Source organism: Macaca fascicularis, chromosome 9 (assembly GCF_037993035.2).
Source record: "Macaca fascicularis isolate 582-1 chromosome 9, T2T-MFA8v1.1".
Classification (NCBI taxonomy): domain Eukaryota; kingdom Metazoa; phylum Chordata; class Mammalia; order Primates; family Cercopithecidae; genus Macaca; species Macaca fascicularis.
Window position 1 is genome coordinate 11193178 of NC_088383.1, and position 19743 is coordinate 11212920.

The 19743-nt window shown below is 42.1% G+C and overlaps 1 long non-coding RNA gene across 2 annotated transcripts; it reads right to left on the reverse strand.

The window, feature by feature from the left end:
- Positions 1-278: 278 nt before the first annotated feature.
- On the reverse strand, positions 279-10213 carry LOC141407645 (uncharacterized). 2 transcript variants are annotated; one of them, XR_012417449.1, is made up of 3 exons: positions 10121-10213; positions 2775-4350; positions 279-1568 (listed from the first exon to the last, which is right to left on the reverse strand). It is a non-coding gene; the product is annotated as an uncharacterized lncRNA (long non-coding RNA). The 2 variants fall into 2 exon arrangements; XR_012417448.1 differs by having other exon boundaries at positions 279-4350.
- Between the last annotated feature and the right edge of the window lie 9530 nt (positions 10214-19743).

Consider the following 19743-nt stretch of genomic DNA (forward strand, 5'->3'; position numbering starts at 1 on the left):
TGGTCATTAGAGTAATGCAAATCAAAACTACAATGAGATACCATCTCATGCCAGTTAGAATGGCGATTATTAAAAAGTCAGGAAACAAACGATGCTGGAGAGGATGTAGAGAAATAGGAACACTTTTACACCGTTGGTGGGAGTGTAAGTTAGTTTGACCATTGTGGAAGACAGTGTGGCGATTTCTCAAGGATCTAGAACTAGAAATACCATTTCACCCAGCAATCCCATTACTAGGTATATTCCCAAAGGATAAAAAATAATTCTGCTATAAAGACACATGTACACATACGTTTATTGCAGCACAGATCACAATAGCAAAGACTTGGAACCAACCCAATTGACCATCAATGATAGACTGGATAAAGAAAATGTGGCACATATACACCATGGGATACTATACAGACATAAAAAAGGATGAGTTCATGTCCTTTGTAGGGACATGAATGAAGCTGGAAACCACATTTTCAGCAAACACAAGAACAGAAAACCAAATGTGTCTGGAGTTAGTTCTTTCCAGTGCGTTCTTGGTCTTGCTGACTTTAAGAATGAAGCCGCGGACCTTCACGGTGAGTGTTACAGCTCTTAAGGATGGTGTGTACGGAGTTTGTTCCTTCCGATGTGTCTGGAGTTTCTTCCTTTCTCTGAGTTATGGTGGACATCATTGAATGCTTCATGGGCTTTTTCTTAATTCTCCTTAGTCCTTCTAGAACACAGGTCAACAGATGTTTGTGACTCCAGTCCCCATGATCTGAGTCGAGGTCCCAGTGGGGATCCATACTGGGAACGGCTTGCTGACCGGTAGGAAATTTGTCCCTTTCTTCGGCTGTCATTCTGTCATTTACTTGACTAAGATACCAGGTATTTCCAAACTCTCAGGCTGCAGCTAAAGCCGCAGTCTTTTCATTAAAGGCCAGGGTTTGACCTACTAGCATGACATCTCTCTAAATGACATCAAAGGTTTTCCCTAGACCTGTAAGACATCTGTATATCTATCAGGATTATCTGAAAACTTCTCCAGGTTTGCCTTGATCTGCTTTAAATCAGAGAGGGAGAAGGGGACATGTACCTGAGTTGGGCCAAATTCCCCTCCCCCTACAGCTTGAAGGGGACACAACCAACAGCCAGGGGAGGGGGTTGTGGTCCCTTGGAGATTTCTTTGCTTGTTTCCATCTGGGTGGGGAAGATTAGAGGAGGCTTATCATTAATAGGAAGGGGAGCTATAGGGAAGCTAGGATATGGATGTAAGCTGAGAGGTCCTCTTGTGGGATGCAAATTGCAAGCTTTGCATAGGTGTGGATTCTCCTTCAATGAAAAGAAAACTTGTACATAAGGTATTTCACTCCATTTGCCTTCCCTCCTACAGAAAAGGTCAAGCTGCAAGATAGTATTGTAATTTATACTTCCCTCAGGTGGCCATTTTTCCCCATCAGAGAGAGAATATTGGGACCAGGCCATAGTGCAGAAAAAATGAGCTGCCCCTTTTTCAGAGTTTGTGGGTCGAATTGGTCCCACTGGCTTAGGATGCATTTCAAGGGTGAGCCTGTTGATGCCTGAGTGTTTCCCATCTGAAAGAAAAAACCACCTGCAGTTTTGGTTTGTTTGTTTTCCATCCCCTGCCCAAGAACCTGTAATGGTCCCTGGACCCTGCTGATCGGAATAGTTGCGCTTACCGGCGCAGCAGCAGAAACCTCTGTTGCCCAGGAACCCTCAATGGTCCCTGAACCCTGCTGATCGGAATAGTTGCACTCACCAACACAGAGGCGGAAATACTAGTTTTCCTCCTAGACCGCAGGGAGGACCTAGGAAGGTTGGATTTAGTGGCCCTTACCAACTCATTCTCGAAAACCTGCACCCTTGCCTGTTCTCCTAGACCACAGAGAGGACCGAGAAAAATCGGATTTACTGGCCCTTACAGACACATTCTCAAAAACCTGTTAGAGTCCTAAGCATTCTCCTGTTAGTATTGGGACCTTTCCACTGTCCTATAAAGATGTTATGCCCCAAAATGAAGTGGAGGACCATACCCTGAGGGAGGCAAGAGATCTCCAGGGTTGGAAGAGTGACACCTTTTGTCCTCACTTCTCATAATATGAATAGGAAGGATATCATTTCTGAGGCTTCCCATATCCTAGCTTCAGGCCTGCTAGTCTGAGGAGGGATCCTAAAATTCCAGATAGTCCCCCACCGCAATGGGGCTTTGGGCAAAAATTATGTCTTTCTGATTGGTGAGCCCGGGTGCCTAAAGAAGGGAACAGAGTCCTGAGGTTTATACTAGAAATCATTCTTTAGGAGAATCTAGAAAAGCACCAGAGACAGCGAGTGGTTTTTAGAAGCAGGACTAGCGTCAGAGAATAGAGGCAGGAGGAAGTTTGTCTGACAGGCATTAGGACCCAGGAGGCAAGGGTCAGGATAGATAGGATAGATGGGTGAGTCTCACTTGGGCGATGTAACTTTGAGAGTTCTACTCATAGCTATAGACTCAACCAACTTTTTGTCGGGATCCCGGAGCTGAATGGCTTTCCTCTCTGTCCACCCTCCACTCAGCCCAGAAGTACAGGAAAAGTGCAAGCTGGTTCCAGGCAAACCAACGCTCTTAACTCCAAAGAGTCAGGGGTTGTTAGCCCTTTCCCAGAAAGCCTGACACCTGTGTCTTTAGTCTGGTGGCCGCACTAGTCACTTTTAACAGGCCGACAGGTGGCTGGTATTTAGCCCCTGAATTTTAAGGAAAAATAGGACAGAATAGTAAGTGAAAGGGGTCCAGTGGTACTCACTGCTTGGTGATGGTTCCTTTGTGGTCACCAAGATGTGTCCGAAGTTGGTTTCTTCCAGTGGGTTCCTCGTCTCATTGACTTCAAGAATGAAGCCACAGACCTTTGCAGTGAGTGTTACAGCTCTTAAAGGTGGCACGGACCCAAAGAGTGAGCAGCAGCAAGATTTATTGTGAAGAGTGGAAGAACAAAGCTTCCACAGTGTGGAAGGGGACCTGAGCAAGTTGCCACTGCTGGGTGGGGTGGCCAGCTTTTATTCCCTTATTTGTCCCCACCCACGTCCTGCTGATTGGTCCATTTTACAGGGTGCTAATTGGTGTGTTTACAATCCTTTAGCTAGACACAGAGCACTGATGGGTGCATTTTTACAGAGTGCTGATTGGTGCATATTTACAGAGTGCTGATTGCTGCATTTACAATCCTTTACATAGACACAGAGTGCTGATTGGTGCGTTTACAATCCTCTAGCTAGACAGAAAAGTTCTCCAAGTCCCCACTCAAGCCAGGAAGTCCAGCTGGCTTCACCTCTCACAAACACTGCATGTTCTCACTCATAAGTGGAAGTTGAACAATGAGAACACGTGGACACAGGGAGGGAAACATCATGCACCAGGGCTTGTCAAGGGGTGGGGAGGATAGAGGAGGGATAGCATTAGGAAAAATACCTAATGTAGATGATGGGTTGATGGGTGGAACAACCACATGGCACATGTATACCTATGTAACAAACCTGCATGTTCTGCACATGTACTCCAGAACTTAAAGTATAAAAAAAAAAAAAAATAAAACCACACGTTGTATGGACCAAAAAGGTGATCTACTTTGCCTTCTTCTGTAGTCCCATTTTAACATAAATGTTTGTTTACTGAAAGACATCATATTTTTAATCAACTAAAAATACAAATTATCTCCTTTCACCATACCTCTCCAAGGATCTCCTCATAGTATCTCGCACACGTATAATGTCCTAGGAATAAAACTCTCATCTAGTGTGCCCCTCCCTTTCCCATTTAACCTCTCTCTCTCTCTCTCACTTCCCCCACTTCTGTGCTATCTTCAATAATCCCAAATCTAACACGCATGTGTGGTTGCTATTAGGAGAGCGCAGATCCAAATAGAAGCATGCTCCGTGTTTTATTTTTGTTGCACGACGTATTCAGCTTATTGCATCTGCATGATTGCTGGAGCCTCCGAGAATGCTAATTTTCCATCTTATTCTTCTTAGCAAAATGTGCTCAAGGAAGAATGTAGCTGCCCAACCCATGAGAAAATCAGAAAATAGAGTCGGGAAGCTGAGAGGGTTAAGGTCTGTGTAACAAAGTTGCTAGTATCTTCTGTGAAGTGTCAATGTCTTGGTATTTTTTTTCACCAAAATTGTGCATGTATGTGACTCCAGCTTTCCTTATAAGGGAGGTTGTGACCCCCTGAGGGCCTCCATCCGTCTGCCTGGAACATGTGGTCTCATCGGTAGGGCAGTTCACTGTGGCTAGAGCTCATTAGAGAATGTGCTGACATTGACTACCGGCCCCCAAAATTCAATTCTTTTCTTGAGGCTCCTCGTCTTATACATTGAGGGAATCTGGGGTACAAAAAAAGAAAACAAAATCTCATGTGCTTTAAGAGACTCTGATACAAAAACGTAAATCACCACAAGTGGCTCAGGGATAGGAGATGGCATGACTTCTGAAGCTGAACTTGAATAGAAGACAAGTCTATTTTAAACATTTCTTTGTTGCAAAATATTCAATAGACCTTTCCCCTTGACCAGAAGCTACCATCTCCAACTCCAAATAAATAGGTAAGTACCTGGGTATTCTCAAAGTATGTCAAGTTAAAGTGTTTTTTGTTTTTGGGGTTTTTTTTTTTTTTTTTGGTCAGAATCTGAAAATCCATATTTTTAGTCACATCTGATTCAAAGCATGACTAGAAATAGCATGAGTGCTGACATACTGGGACATTTTAATTCTTAAAACTTCCAGCTGGAAATTCAGCAAAAACTGTTCTCTTGGCACTTCCCAAGAAACGTTGCAGTTTCAGAGCAGAAGGTGAATCAGAATAAAGATTGGAGGATACACCACCACCACCACTAAAATGACAGTAACAAAAAACAGCTATTGAGATGTTTTACTATCAAAGGTTCAGCTTTTATTTTATTGTATTTTATTTTTTAAGTTGCAGCTGGAGAGCTGTCTCAGTTCCTGAGCCTACAGATGGATAAAAACAGATTTTGAGAAAGGTGGAAACTTTCTTACTTCCTGGTTAGAAAAACCAGCACCAGAGGGAACATTTTCCATTATCCTAAAACCTTAAATTCCCTGCCCCTGTGTCCCTGGAAGGCCCTCACCAGTGCATTTGCATTGCCCCTTGGTGTGTAAACAGGCCTCCCCAAACACATTTCCTCTTCCCCCACAAAGTGTCCTGCTGGAGAAAGCACATTGGCTTCCTTTACAGCTCACAAAAGCTCTCCTCCCAGCCTCCTTGACCGCTGGCTGTTCTCCTTGCTCTGACAATTAGAGCCCGTAGCTGGATTTTCTAAGAAGAATCCAGGTTTCCAATGCTCTGTTCTCCTTGTTCAAAACTGCATTTGTACATGGTATATATAGCACAAGCCCTGATGGTTACTTTGTACGCTAGAATCCCAGTCCCAGTATTTATTAGATCCGGCTCCTTGCCTCTTTCGGATGCTTGAGAAACCTTCAAGTAGCATTGTACTCTGAAAGTTTGCCTTTGCAGTATTGTCCTGTCTTTGCATTCGGAAGTAGATTTGAGCCTGACCTCTGTGTGTGTGTGTGTCTGTGTGTGTGTGAGTGCATGCCTGTGTGTGTGTCTGTGTGAGTGACTGTATGTGTGTGTGTCTATATGTAAGTAGGTGCATGTCTGTGTATGTGAGTAGGGGTGTGTGTGTGTGTGTGTATCATGAATGGGTGCAAGTCTGTGTGTGTCTGTGAGTGGGTGTCTGTGTATGTGTGTGTATGTGTTTATATGTGGTGAATAGGTGCGTGTCTGTGTCTATGGTGAATGGGTGCATGTCTTTGTGTGTATATGTATGTGAGTGAGTGGGTGGGTGAGTGTGTGTGTGTGTAAGTGCATGTCTGTGTGTCTGTAAATGCATGTGTGTGTGTATCATGAATGGGTGCAAGTCTGTGTGTGTGTGTATTTGTTTATGTGTGGTGAACAGGTGCGTGTCTATGTGTGTGTGTATATGGTGAATGGGTGCATGTCTGTGTGTGTATATATATGTGAGTGGGTGGGTGAGTGTGTGTGGTGAACAGTAGATGCGCGTGTATATAAGTGGGTGGATGTGTATATGCATGTGTCTGTGTGTGAGTGGATGTGTGTATGTGTGTGTGAATAATAGACGATTGTGTGTACGAGAGAGTGCATGTCTGTGTGTGTGTGTCTGTGTGTGTGTATGTAGCAGGGAGTAAGGGAGCTTGGACTGGGGGTGAAACATGATAGAATATAATACATGGAGATGTCACGGGGGTTTTCTATAAGATTATCTGGTGAAGTGAAATGTCACAGAGCTCCCGAAACAAATATACTTCTCCAGCCAAACACATCAATTGCTCAGTGAAGTCCTATTTTCTCAGTCTAGGGAAGGGGGAACATTTCCCAGCGGGGTAAATCGTAATGGATCACATGACGAGATAGCACGGTGGTTTCCTTAGGAGGAAATGCTCTGGAAAATTAACACTTTTTGGTGATACACAGAACACGACCCCCCATCCTTTGCCCTAGAAGGGAGAAGGCTCTCCGCAGGCAATACAGGCTGTGCGGGATCTCTAGCAACCATTCCTCTAATGTGGCAACGCCGCGGCTACCGTGGGCTCCGAGAGCGCAGGGCTAATTGTACGGTGTCAGATGGTAGGTGTGTCCGTGGTACGGTTTTAAGAGGCACATCAGTGCAGCTTTATACAACATAATAGGCGCTGATTAGGCAGCCGTGTGGTGTGGCAGCAGCGTGTGCGCCAAAGACTGTTAGCTGCCCGCGCTGGGGCCCACTTGAGCTGCAGAAACACACAATGGTGCCTGGGGAGATGGTGGCTGCAGCTCCAAATCTTTTCACAGGGGATTAGCTCTGGCTCTGGGGAAGGGTGAGGTGAGATCAATGGCAGAATTCCCCTGCGAGGCCTGGCAGACACCCGAGGGTGACATTCTGGCCAGCTCTGACTCCGACCTGAGTGAGACCCTTTTGTCTGCTGCACTCCCCACAGCGGGTGATTCTACACCTGCGTGCGTCCCGCGAGCCCGAGAGGCCAGCCTCCTGTTCCTGTATATATAGGTCGCGCACAGTGTGTGATGATCGTGGAAAGCAGGGCTGTGGAGCTTTGCTGTCACTGCTGACAATATTTCCTGCCTCCTCCTCATGTTCTAACCCGGTCCCGCGTGGTACCAGTGCCCAGCTGCGGACCAAGGCTGGCTTTCCTCCTCATGTTTCCTTTACGCGATGTCACCAATCCCCAGTGCTTGCTCTGTAAACAGTTGGGGTTTGGTTGTGTTTTTGTGTTTGTGAGTCACACCCTGCTTTCCATTTCCAGAGTTACACCCCTAAGCTGGCTCCCCACACCCTCATGCCAGGATTCCAGGCCCAGAACATACAGCTGCCAAAACAAAGTGCCTTCAACAGCAGGTGTCAGTTCTGCCGTGACCTGCCCTTCAGGCTGTCCAGCGGTGACCCGCTCCCTTCCACCCTGTCTCATCTCTCAGTAATTCCCCAAACAGAGCTTCTAGTGCTGATAGGCGGGGCTGGCTTTCTCTCTTGGACCTATAGTTTGCTTTTCTTCCATTTTGTACCTTTGCCCTGGTTTCTCTATTCTATCCTTGGAATATTCTCTATTACCTTCTGTAAAAGCTACGAGGTGCACTATCTACTCAAGATTTGTCTCCGTTAAAATCATCTTTCCTGACAGTCATTTTGTTTAGATTGTGGACTGGAACCTTGTAGACTCTCAGTGCCTCAGAGGCTAAAAAGAAAAGCCCTAAATCCAGGTTAGAATCCTGGGTCTGCAGGAGACGAAGGTTGCCGTGAGCCGAGATCACAACACTGCACTCCAGCCGGGGTGGCAGAGCTAGACTCCATCTCACCAAAAGAAAAAAAAATCCTGGGTCTGTGTTCTAGTCTGTATCTCAGCTTTCTTACCCAGAATATAGAGAAGATTCACAGTACCTCTCAACAGGATTTCATGGGATATCATGAATACCATGCCTGACACGTGGTGGGCAATTAAGAAATGTTTTCATTTGTTTTTTAATGATTTCAACTTTTATTTGAGATTCCAAGGGTCCAGGTGCAGGTTTGCCCCATGGATATACTGCATGACACGAAGGTTTGTGGGTGCGAATGATCCTATCACCCAGATAGTGAGCATGATACCCAGTAGGTAGTTCTCAGCCCTTGCCCTTCTCCCTCCTTCACCCATCTAGGGGCCCCTAGTGTCTGTTCTTCCCATTTCTCCCTCCATGAGTACCCGATGATTCACTTTCATGTATAAATGAGAATAAGAGGTATTTGGTTTTCTGTTCTTGTGTTTATTTGCTTAGGATCATGGCCTCTGGCTGCTGCATCCATGTTGCTGCAAAGGATATTATTTTGTTCTCTCTTTTTTTTTTTCTTTCTTTTTTTTTTTTTTTGAGATGGAGTCTCACTCTGTCACCCAGGCTGGAGTGCAGTGGCATGATTTCAACTCACTGCAACCTCTGCCTCCTGGGTTCAAGTGATTCTTATGCCTCAGCCTCCTGAGTAGTTGGGACTACAGGTGCGCACCACCATGTCCAGCTAATGTTTTCTGTATTTTTAGTAGAGACAGGGCTTTGCCATGTTGGCCAGGCTTGTCTTGAACTCCTGACCTCAGGTGATCCACCTGCCTCAGCCTCCCAACGTGCTGAAATTACAGGCGTGAGCCACTGTGCCCGGCCTATTTTGTTCTCTTTTATGGCTGTATATTATTCCATGGTGTATATGTACCACATTTTCTTTACCAAATCCACCATTGATGGGCACCTAGGTTGACTTCATCTCTTTGCTATAGCAAATAGTACTGCAATGAATATATGAGTGCATGTGTCTTTTTGTTATAACAATTTCTTTTCCTTTGGATGTACACTTAGTAATGAGATTGCTGGATGGAATGATAGTTCTATGTTCTTTGAGAAACCTCCAAACTGCTTTCCATAGTGGCTGAAATAATTTACATTCCCACCAATGGTATATGAATCTTCCCTTTTCTACATGGCCTTACCACCTGTTAATTTTTGACTTTTTTTTTTTTTTTTTGAGATGGAGTCTTGCTCTGTCGCCCAGGCTGGAGTGCACTGGGGCAATCTCGGCTCACTGCAAACTCCGCCTCCCGGGTTCATGCCATTCTCCTGCCTCAGAGCTGGGACTACAGGCGCCCGCCACCACGCCTGGCTAATTTTTTTTTGTATTTAGTAGAGATGGGGTTTCACTGTGTTAGCCAGGATGGTCTCCTGACCTGGTGATCCGCCTGCCTTGGTCTCCCAAAGTGCTGGGATTACAGGCATGAGCCACCATGCCCAGCCGATTTTTGACTTTTTAATAATAGCCATTCTGACTGCTGTGAGATAACTTCTTATTGTCTACTTACACATTTTCACAGCATCTCTGAGCATGGGTTGTAGTTTGTTATCATTTATTAATAAATTATTTACATGTGGAGATCCATGTAAGCCTTAAGCAACCCAGTGACAGAAATCAGCGATCATGCATCTATATCCTTTGACTTTGTTCCCAAATCACTTAGCATTTAACTCTACTCAGAGGCAACATTTAATACGTATTGTAATGCATGTCTGACTGGTACAAAGAATTCACAAATAGAAAATCATGCTCTATTACTTTCCGTATTAGAGAAGAGTTATTTTGCCCCTCCTATTTTTATTTTATCTCCTTTATTTTAAAGACTACACCAATTATGGGAAAGAGCTTATCTGTGCATATGCTATAAAATTCAAGTATTTAATGCAAAATTCAGCCACACTCCATTTTTCTTTGCTCCTTCAATCTTTTTTCATCACATCTCTAAAATTAGAATAAAGGTGAGGGGACTTTAAAAATAAAACTAAAAATATATCTAAACTAACCGTGAGTTACAAATCAGCCCTTATATGTTGTTTTTATTGCTTTCTGTATTCATATTCATTTTAAGTGATAATATCATATTCACTAAGATATGAGATTTTAAGTTGTATATGTTTTTCCTAGTCTTGAAAGTCTACTCTATGTTCACCTGATCCCTAAGGCTGCCACTTTACCATTGTGCTTATAGGATCTACTCTTTTATGAATGAAAATAATACAAATAAAAATAGTAGGCATTAAGCACTTACCCTGTGCTAACTCTTGACAGGCATCGTGTTACTTTGGGTCTCCAAGATGGGATTAGACATGCACAAGTTTTACTGAGAACAACCAAACAGCTGTGAGGGACAAAAAGAAGGAAAGCAAAGCAAAGAGAAAGACAGTGATACAGATTGGATAGGAAGAGTCTCAACCTGTGGGACTGTTCTAAGAAACTTCCAACCAGGATGAGGGGAGACCTCAAGCCAAGGTGCTCCTTAAAATTGTTCCTCTTCTTGCAGAAATCGGGCCTGCATAAGACCTTTGCTGAACATAGGGGAAGATCCGGGAAGTCAGCCGCTGGAGCCACCCGTCAAATATGTTTGCTGTTGTGGGAGATCTGGGAGCTGCATTTTCTTTCTTTTTTTTGAGACGGAGTCTTGCTCAGTCCCTCAGGCTGGAGCACAGTAGAGCAGTGGTGCGATCTCGGCTCACTGCAAGCTCCACTTCCTGGGTTCATGCCATTCTCCTGCCTCAGCCTCCCGAGTAGCTAGGACTGCAGGTGCCCTCCACCACGCCTGGCTAATTTTTTTTTTTTTTTTTTTTTTTGTATTTTTGGTAGAGACGGGTTTTCACCATGTTAGCCAGGATGGTCTCGATCTCCTGACCTCATGATTCACCCTCCTGGGCCTCCCAAAGTGCTGGGATTACAGGCATGAGCCACTGCGCCCGGCCGGGAGCTGTATTTTCATGGCCACCATATGCATGCACTCACTTCATTTCACAACACATAAAAACCAGAGAGTTTATGCAACTTTTCCAAAGGCATGCCACAGATGAGTGACATAACTAGATTTTGGCACAGGCCATCTTATTTCAGAGCCCATAACAGGTAGGTAAGTAAGTAGATGGGTGGATAGAGATAGATGAGAGGAATATGTAAAAACAAAATATATATAGTGTATATAATATGTAAATATTAAATTCAAAATTTGATTCTATTTCTTTTATAAATGCCATAAATCATTCTTAATTCCCCAAATTTGTCATACAAAGTCATAGTTATCACTTTGGAGAGTGCTTGAGTTTTATACCAAATGGTGACACATTTGAGAAGAACAAAAAACTTCAATCTCTTCTCTCTTTTTTTGTATTTAAAGTCAGCACTTGCCTATAGGATAAATGGTAATTTCTCATTTTCACATACATGAATAACATAAGAATCTCCTGAAATGGAGCTATGCCTTTATCAACCAATTTTCTATTGAAAATTCTTTTTTGTGTGTGTGGAATGATGCTTCAGGAGTACCAATAATTGCCTGAGGGGTTTTTGTGTGGGTAGTTGTTGTTTTCTGGCTTCATTACTACATTATATGCTTCTGTTGAGCGCTTGCGTTAGTCAGAATAAGGTAAGATGAAGTAACAAAGAAACCCGGGTATGAAAGGAGACAGGTGTACAGAAATGTGCTCCCGCATGTGATTATCAGAGCTCCTTATATCTTGTGACTATGGCAACTCCTATAGAAAAAGCAAAACAAAACAAAACAAAAACATTGTGTTCCACAATTAGGAGTTTTTATGGACCAGATCTAGAGGTGGAACATGGCATTTTTGCTTCCATCTTAATTTATATGGCCACAAAAAACTGCATGGAAGACTTAGAAATACAGTCTAGCTTTAGGCGCAAAGGAAGCGTCAACAAGTTTTGGCTAGCTAGCTAGGAGTCTCTGCCAAGTTGTATGGAATATTCTTCTCATCAGTACTCCAAATTCTCTAAATTAAGATTCCTTTTCATCTTAATCTTCTCACTGTTAGGCAGGTTCTAAAGGTCCTTTGGCACATATATGAAGCCTCACTTAAATATCTGGTTAAAAAGTCATGACTTTGTTTTTTTGAGACAGAGTTTCACTCTTGTTGCCCAGGCTGGAGTGCGATGGTGCAATCTCGGCTAACTGCAGCCTCCGCCGTCAGGTTTCAAGAGATTCTCCTGCCTCAGTGTCCCAAGTAGCTGGGATTACAGGTATGTGCCACCATGCCCAGCTAATTTTGTATTTTTAGAAGAGGCAGGGTTTCTCCATGTTGGTCAGGCTGGTCTCGAACTCCCAACCTCAGGTGATCTGCCTGCTCAGCCTCCCAAAGTGCTACGACTATAGGCATGAGCCACTGCACCTGGCCTTAAAAGTCATGACTCGTATTAAGACCATTGCTGCTCTACCCCAGAAAATCTGGTTTATTCAGAAATAATCTTCCTTTTGAAATGTTCAGAATAGACTATTAGGGGCAAAAGCCTTCTCTCTCTTTTTTAATTACGATTTTTATTCATGAGGGTATTTCGCAAGGTGGCAGTATGACTATGGCCCTTTCAGGTTAAGGATTCTCTGCTTCTCTTTGGTCAGCACCTCATCACCATAACTCATAATAGGAAAGACGGAACTAGTTTCAGATCTGCCATTTCTTTGTCACAGAAACACCAACAAGTAATTTATCTCTCTTGGCTTGTGTACCCTAATCTGTAATTGAGAATCTTGCTCTTCTAATTTTATAGAGTTACAATGAGTAAAGTATGAATGTGCTTTCAAAACCAGGGCTCAGGTGCCAAGGAGTGGCAATCTTTGTTATACTCTCATCAGAACGTACTAGATGAACCATGGCTGAGCGAACAATTTGTCGCGGTTATGGACAAGGCACTACGGAGTAATACACATGAGTTAGGATCCAGAAGTTAAATGTTGAAGATAAAAGAGACAACCATGAAAATATGATAAAAGATAAAAGATAGAGCTTCAAGGAACATATGAAAGCAATCGCAAACTAAAACCTGGCAGAGCTGAAAGGGTGTTAGAGATAATCTTTTGATTAGCAGAATGTGAAATGAATTAGAGGAGTGCCTCGCCCACCAGTTCTGCAGCAGTCTGTGGGCCATGCCTTGAAGTACCCAACTCTGTTGGAGCTCCCAACCCCACACTGAATTCTTTGTGTATAGGCCTTGGGTTTCATAAGGTTAAGGGTTACTTTAAAGAGCCCAGACCCTGAACCGTCAGGGAGAATCACGAGGGAAGCCATGATGCCAACTTATGATTAATTTGAAAGCCATACTTTTGCTGTAACTGAGACTTCTTATATGAGTAGCAACGTATTTTAAAACATCCATTGGTTTGCAGAGGTTATATGACATTGTGATGTGTGGGCACAACTTGCTTTTCATATGAGCTAAGGAAAAGTTCATATGGTTATTAGAATGTGTGATAATTTGTCTCATGAACAAATATGAAAACAAAATGAGGGAAGTAGCCCAGACTACACAAATAACTACACAGTGTTCAAGGGTGGCCAGCTGAACAGTGCCAACCAAATCACTGCATGATTTAGGGATGCTGGGATCCTGTTAAACCACAGGTGTGATTGTACTATAATTATTGCTGATTTGTACCTTTTTCAGGTTTTTAAATTTTTCAAGTGTGATACTGACATTTTTGTATTTGAAAGCTGCCAGCACAGAGAGACTGTAAATCCCCACAGATATTGGAAGAAAATTACATTGTCTAACACTGAATAATATCACTTGCATTAGTTAGGATTATGCTAGGTGCTGGTCCAAATAAACTAAAAATATCGATGCATTAACACAACAGTGGTTTAGTTCCCACTTATGTAAAGTCCGTTTGGCAGCAGGATGGAATGAGGACTGTATTCCACGCAGTCATTCAGGTACTCAGGCTGCTGAAGCCTCTACCGTTTTTCAGTACAAGCTTCCACAATTACTCTGGGAATCAATATCTCATCAGCTGACAGAGACACATATATGGGACATTTTTATGAGTTAGACCTGGAAGTACTATCTTTTACTTTCTGCCCATTCCGTTGGTCATAGATCAGTCAGATGGCTACACCAAACTGCAAAGGATACTTTGAAATGTACCATATTTGTACACTTAAAAGGAAAATGAACATTTCTGAAGATGAACTACCTGACTCTGTTTGACCCAGGACCTTACATTTGTAGAATTCTTGTACCATTATAAATCTCTTTCATCTGCTTTGACTCATTGGATTATAAACCACCCTGTGAATTATTTTAGTCTTCATCCTTATTTCAGCAAAAAGAAACAGAGGTCCAGTGGTTATGTCAGTTTCCCATCATCACATACCTGATAATTTGGGGAGCTAGGATTCAGCTTCAAGTCTCCTAACTTCAAAGCCCATTTCCTTTCTTTATGTTGCCCTGTGTACTTCCCTTTGCTGCGTGTCTTAATGGGAAAGAAAGAAAAAAACACGGGAATTTATGAATCCTGCCTTAATGTTGCTTACAAGAAAGCACACAAATAAAGCTACTGAGAAGTAATTACAGGACAGCATAGAGACAAATATAGCATAATATATTAAAAGGCCAAAAGCAATGAGATTTGGTGGGATAATTCATCTAAGGCTACCACACATATACTATTTACTTAGTCCGAAACCTGAGCTTTCTATCTCAGTTTTCAATCAGCTTTCTTGGAAATAGAAAATATTCTAAACATAGTTCTGAAAGCTATTTCTTGTCCTGTTCCTAAACACGGATTCCACAAAAAACTGATTCAATTCCTGGGATTTGATATATTCTCAAGCAGTGATTCATGGAGCATGCTTAAAGAAGAACAGTTCTGGAGGATAAAAGAAAAAAATACTTATGGACTAAGAAAAAAATAGGTTTAATAGTTTTAGATTTAGCCAACGTATATTGAGTACCTAATAGACACTAGACACTGCAGATGATTTCACACATATTATTTTGTTTGTTCAAATGCAATTACATAGAAGCAAAATAGGATTTGTATTGTCTGGAGATATAAATTATTTATGTTATCCTTGGATCTCTTTAGTATGAATAAATGATATTTGGCTTTGTGTTTTTGCAGGTTATTGCAAACTTTCCAAAATTTTGCTGTATTTTTAAATAAAACCTTAGATCTTAGAACAAGAAGAGATATCAAAAGGACATCTGGTTTACCCCTCTATCCTCAGGAAATGAGTGGTGTTTTCCTATTCACTAGCCATGTTACCAGGAGCCACTCACTTGTCTAAGCCTCAGAATCTGCATATGCTAAATGGTAGTTCTAATACACCCTCCCTACCTTCTGTGCTGATAGCGATAAGCATCATATGTTGTGTTTTCTAAACTATAAAGCAGTATGCACAGTATATATCAGATGATGCTTGATCACCATTTAACAGAGGAGACGACTGAGGCTCAGGATGGTGAAAAGGACTTCCTCGGTGTCACAGAGTCAGGGAGGAGGCCTTGGAAACTTAGATTCTTTACTTCCAGGGCCACCCTTTTTGACATCAACTTTAACTGCTCCATATACAAAAGACTTGAACAGAATTTTTGGTTTCTTTTGATCTTTCCCATGATTAAAGTAGGTAAAATATCAATCCAGAATCATTTTGTTCAGTGGATAACAGAGACAGAAACGGCAGCCTCCCCTGATATTGTAGTGAGGGGCTGGCTCCAGGAACCATTGCTTGTGCATTTAAATCACAGAAATCTCAAGAGTGCTCAACTGAGCTCTGTTTGGTAAATACTCAAACAAGACTTGCAAACACAACATGCACACACAATTTAGGCAATTGAAGACCTTGCATTATTTTCCCAGTTACTAGGAGAATGGCACAAATTTATATTGGGGGAGGGGGGTAAAGTTCTACAGGTTCATATGATATAGTTTTTTTGCCCCATAATAGGATAATTATTAAAATTATTAACTCCTTATATTTTCATTGCAGTTAGTGTCAAATATATGTGTGTGTGTGTATATATATATATGTATGTATGTCTAAGGGTCAACTTTGAGAACTGATTTCATATTCTAGTAAGAATGAGCCAGTAACAATTTGGAACACAGAATTTTGGCTAAACAAAGAGACACTCAGGGCAGGCTTTTTAAATAAATGGGGGGAATAGCAGTTGGTAAGTGTGCCCAGAATCATTGTGGCATTAGGGGCATTTTGATCAATTAAAATAACAAAGTAATTAACACCTGCTGTGTGTTACAGCGGGGAACAAGGTAAATTGCCATTCTCTTGGAAGCTTCTGGTTTCTACAAATCCTGCTCTGAAGGAGAGGCACAGGGAAGGTCAATGTGCTCACAAGTAGGTCCCTTACCAGAAAGACAAGGTCTGCAGAACGTGTTCACAAATTTAAATATACATATATACCTGTTCTTGCACTCTTCCAAAGAGATTTTGGTCTTTACAGGATGACATTTAAAGGCTACGCCAAATAATACTCAGCTGTTCCGGACAGCATCTTTTCACTCAGTGTGGTATTTTATCTATTTCAAAAAATAGAAGTTCCTTCGATGTCAGTAAACAGTGTTTCTCAGAAACCTGATGTTAATGGCTGTGTGTGTACTGTCAGAATTCTTATGCTAAAGTCTGAAATCCGCAGGACCTCAGAATGTGACTATATTTGGAGACAATTGATTTAAAGAGGTAATTAAGTTGAAATGAGGGACTGAGAGTAGGCCCCAATCAAATAGGACTGGTGTCTTTCTAAGAAGAGATTAGGCCACGGAGATGCACAGAGGAAAGACCACGTGAAGACAAAGGAAGCAGGCAGCCGTCCACAAGCCAAGGAGGGAGGGCTCAGAAAAAGCCAATCTTGTCAACAGCTTGATGCTGGACCTCTGAACTATGAGAAAATAAGTCTTCTGTTGTTTTAGCTGTTCAGTCCATGCGACATTGTTACGGCAGCCCTCGCAAACGAATACGCCTGAATTCCAGAGAAGGATCCTGCCTCTGAAGCTACAATTGTGTAATTCTGGTTGAAATTATTGTCATTATTTGAAAGATTCTTCTGTGTTAGACACACAGGAAGGTGTGTGGGTGCACAAGCGGAAAGATAATGCCCTGTAGCCGGGATGTTAGCAGGTTAAAAGAGTCTGCTCTCTCCCTCCCAAAGGGGGAAAATCCATTAAACAAATGTACTTAAGAGCCCATTGTTCCGAAAACATTCATTACTACAATTGTGGGATAAGAAGGGAAATGAAAAAGAATAAGAAACTATCAGTTTTACTGGTAAACAAAAGGCTGAATTTTGCATTATAGTTGAAAAATCACCAACTTTCTAATCTGAAAAGCTGATGTTTTGCCCAGACTCTAGCATTATCTACTTGCCATGTTTTAGATCCATTTTATCATCTTTTGGGCTTTGATTTTCTCTCAGACCCTTCAAGTGGTGATTGTCTCTAGCTTCTGCCTTTCCACTTTCACAAATGAATATTGTTAGGAATATTATGGTTGGGTTGGTACACTCTTCCACCACTGCTCACCTGCTAGCTGACTGGCAGAGTATATTTTCCTGCAACTTGCAAAAATACATATTGGCGTAAGGTTGAAAATCATTAAAAGGGAGAAAAAGAAAATATTACCACTTTCTGGAAAAAAAAAAAGAAAAAACTATGGTATTTGGGGCTGTTTTCTCTGTTGTAGTAGGTGCACATTTCTGTTTTATTTTCCTATATTGGTATCATAATTGTTTTATGCCCTTATCAGTGGATATTGTATCACTCATATTTTCCATCTGTTGAGTAGTGATTAGGACAACTAACCAAATATTGCTAGTTCTCCCAAATTCAAGTGCATGATAAGATACCTGGTCCCCCAGGGTTTGGGTGGGGCTGTAGGTTTATTTTGGTGGACGAAGTGTCCGTGAAAATAATTTGTGTCATTTCTGGGCAAGAGCACTTATGACTGGCATCAAATCCACCAAAGCTGTTTTCCTGTCTGCCATGGAACTAGCGATGATCAAGGTAGTGCCTTTTCTCTTAGTCTCTGTGTTAATTTCTCATGGCTGCTATAATGAACCACCATAAACCTGGTGGCTTTAAACAACACACATGCATTCTCTTACAGTCTGGAGGCCAGAAGTTCAAAATGAGTATTATAGGGCTAAAACTAAGATGTCGGCAGAGCTGTGCTCCCTCTGGTGGGCCCAGGGAAGAATGTGTTCCCTTTTACAACATCTAGAATTTCATTCCTTTAAATCCTTACTTTTGCAGGGTGAATCCTTACAATCATGGTCTCTTCCTCCATCTTCAAAACTACCATCAAAATATCTTCTAAGATACTGCCAATCTCTGCTTCTGTCGCATGGGCTTCTTCTCTTCTGCCTGTAGTTAAATTCTCTCTTTACTCTCTCTTATAACAATATTTTTAGTTATTTTTAGGACCCACCTAGATAACCCAAGGATAATCTCCTCAACTCAAGATCCTTAATGTAGTCACATCTGCAAAAACCCTTTTCTATGTAAGGTAATATTTCCAGGTTTCAGGGATTTGGACCTGGTTATCATCGGGGGGGGTCATAATTCACCCTACTGCAGCCTGCATCCCACAGTGAGGAGAAGTGGAACAGAATTCCCATCAGCCCAACATGGATGTGTGACGTGAACACTAGATAAACCTGTATTTCTATAAGCCACTAGGATTTAGGAGGTTGTTTTTGGTGTTATTGTTACCACAGAATAACTTGGTACATACAGACCAGGAATGGTACAATTTAATATTTTTTTTTACCATTTTACTTTTAAATGGCTGTGTCTTTTCTTCCATATAAACTATATTATAGTTAACTTAATGACTATCCTACTGGATTTGGCATCGTGTCTAATATTTCCATGAATATGTTAATAGATAAACCATTGAGTGTGTCTCTGATTATCCTTTTATGGAAAATTTCTAATGAATTCCTGGATCCAAGAGTGTATATACATGGAAGGATGTTTCACCTATGGTGAAAGGACTTCCAGAAATGATTGTGTCCACTGACACCTCAAGAGTAGCATTTGAGCAGAACCATTGATTTTAACCCTCTCTCAGGGAAGGCTTTGGAAAAAGAAAAGTAAATAGCCTGTAAAAGTTTTAGCTAGTTCAATAAGATAAACTTGGGATGTTGAAGTAATCAATGCTATGTGAAGTTTCTCAGTTGTTTTAGGGGTTATATTAAATGAAGCAGAGGTCATATTTCATGCTTCTATTTCTAAACACACCTATCCTGATACATTTCCTGTATGTAGAAATGTGAAGAATGTCAGGATGAGGTGGGGTAAACGGTGAGTACAGAAACAACCTTGGTAAGTAAACTTGCTCAGGTAGAGAGGGTCTGATTGAAGATGAAAGCAGAGAGAATTAACACGTATTGATCACATTTCACGGGAAGGCTCCACGTTGCAGACTATTGCCTATATTTTCAGTAGCTACTCTTCTTTTCGCAGCCCCTTTGTAACTTTTGAATGCCTTCCACTTTTGTTTGTGGGACTGGCTCTGTGTTCAGAGGAAGGGAACTGTGTCTGGCCAATGAAGCGGTGACTTTCCCACTACCCCATCCATCGCTGGGGTGGAGTAACTGACAAAGCACAGTGACTCAGCCCCTACCCCAGCAGGAGCTAAGCGTATCATCTGCCCAGGCACCTGATCTTCACTTTCCAGGGCTGAGAAAATCCAAGAGCCCCAGGAAGACAGATGTCGAAGGAACATGCTGCCAGGCAGAGACGGCAGTAATTTTTCCATAGATTGACTATGTCTGCTTCTGTCTGCCTCCCTGCCCCCTATCCCTTTCACACTTTCCAGTACTGTTTAGAGCCGTCATTTCAGGCTTTGTCTCTTTGATCGCCTGTCCCCTTTGTCAGAC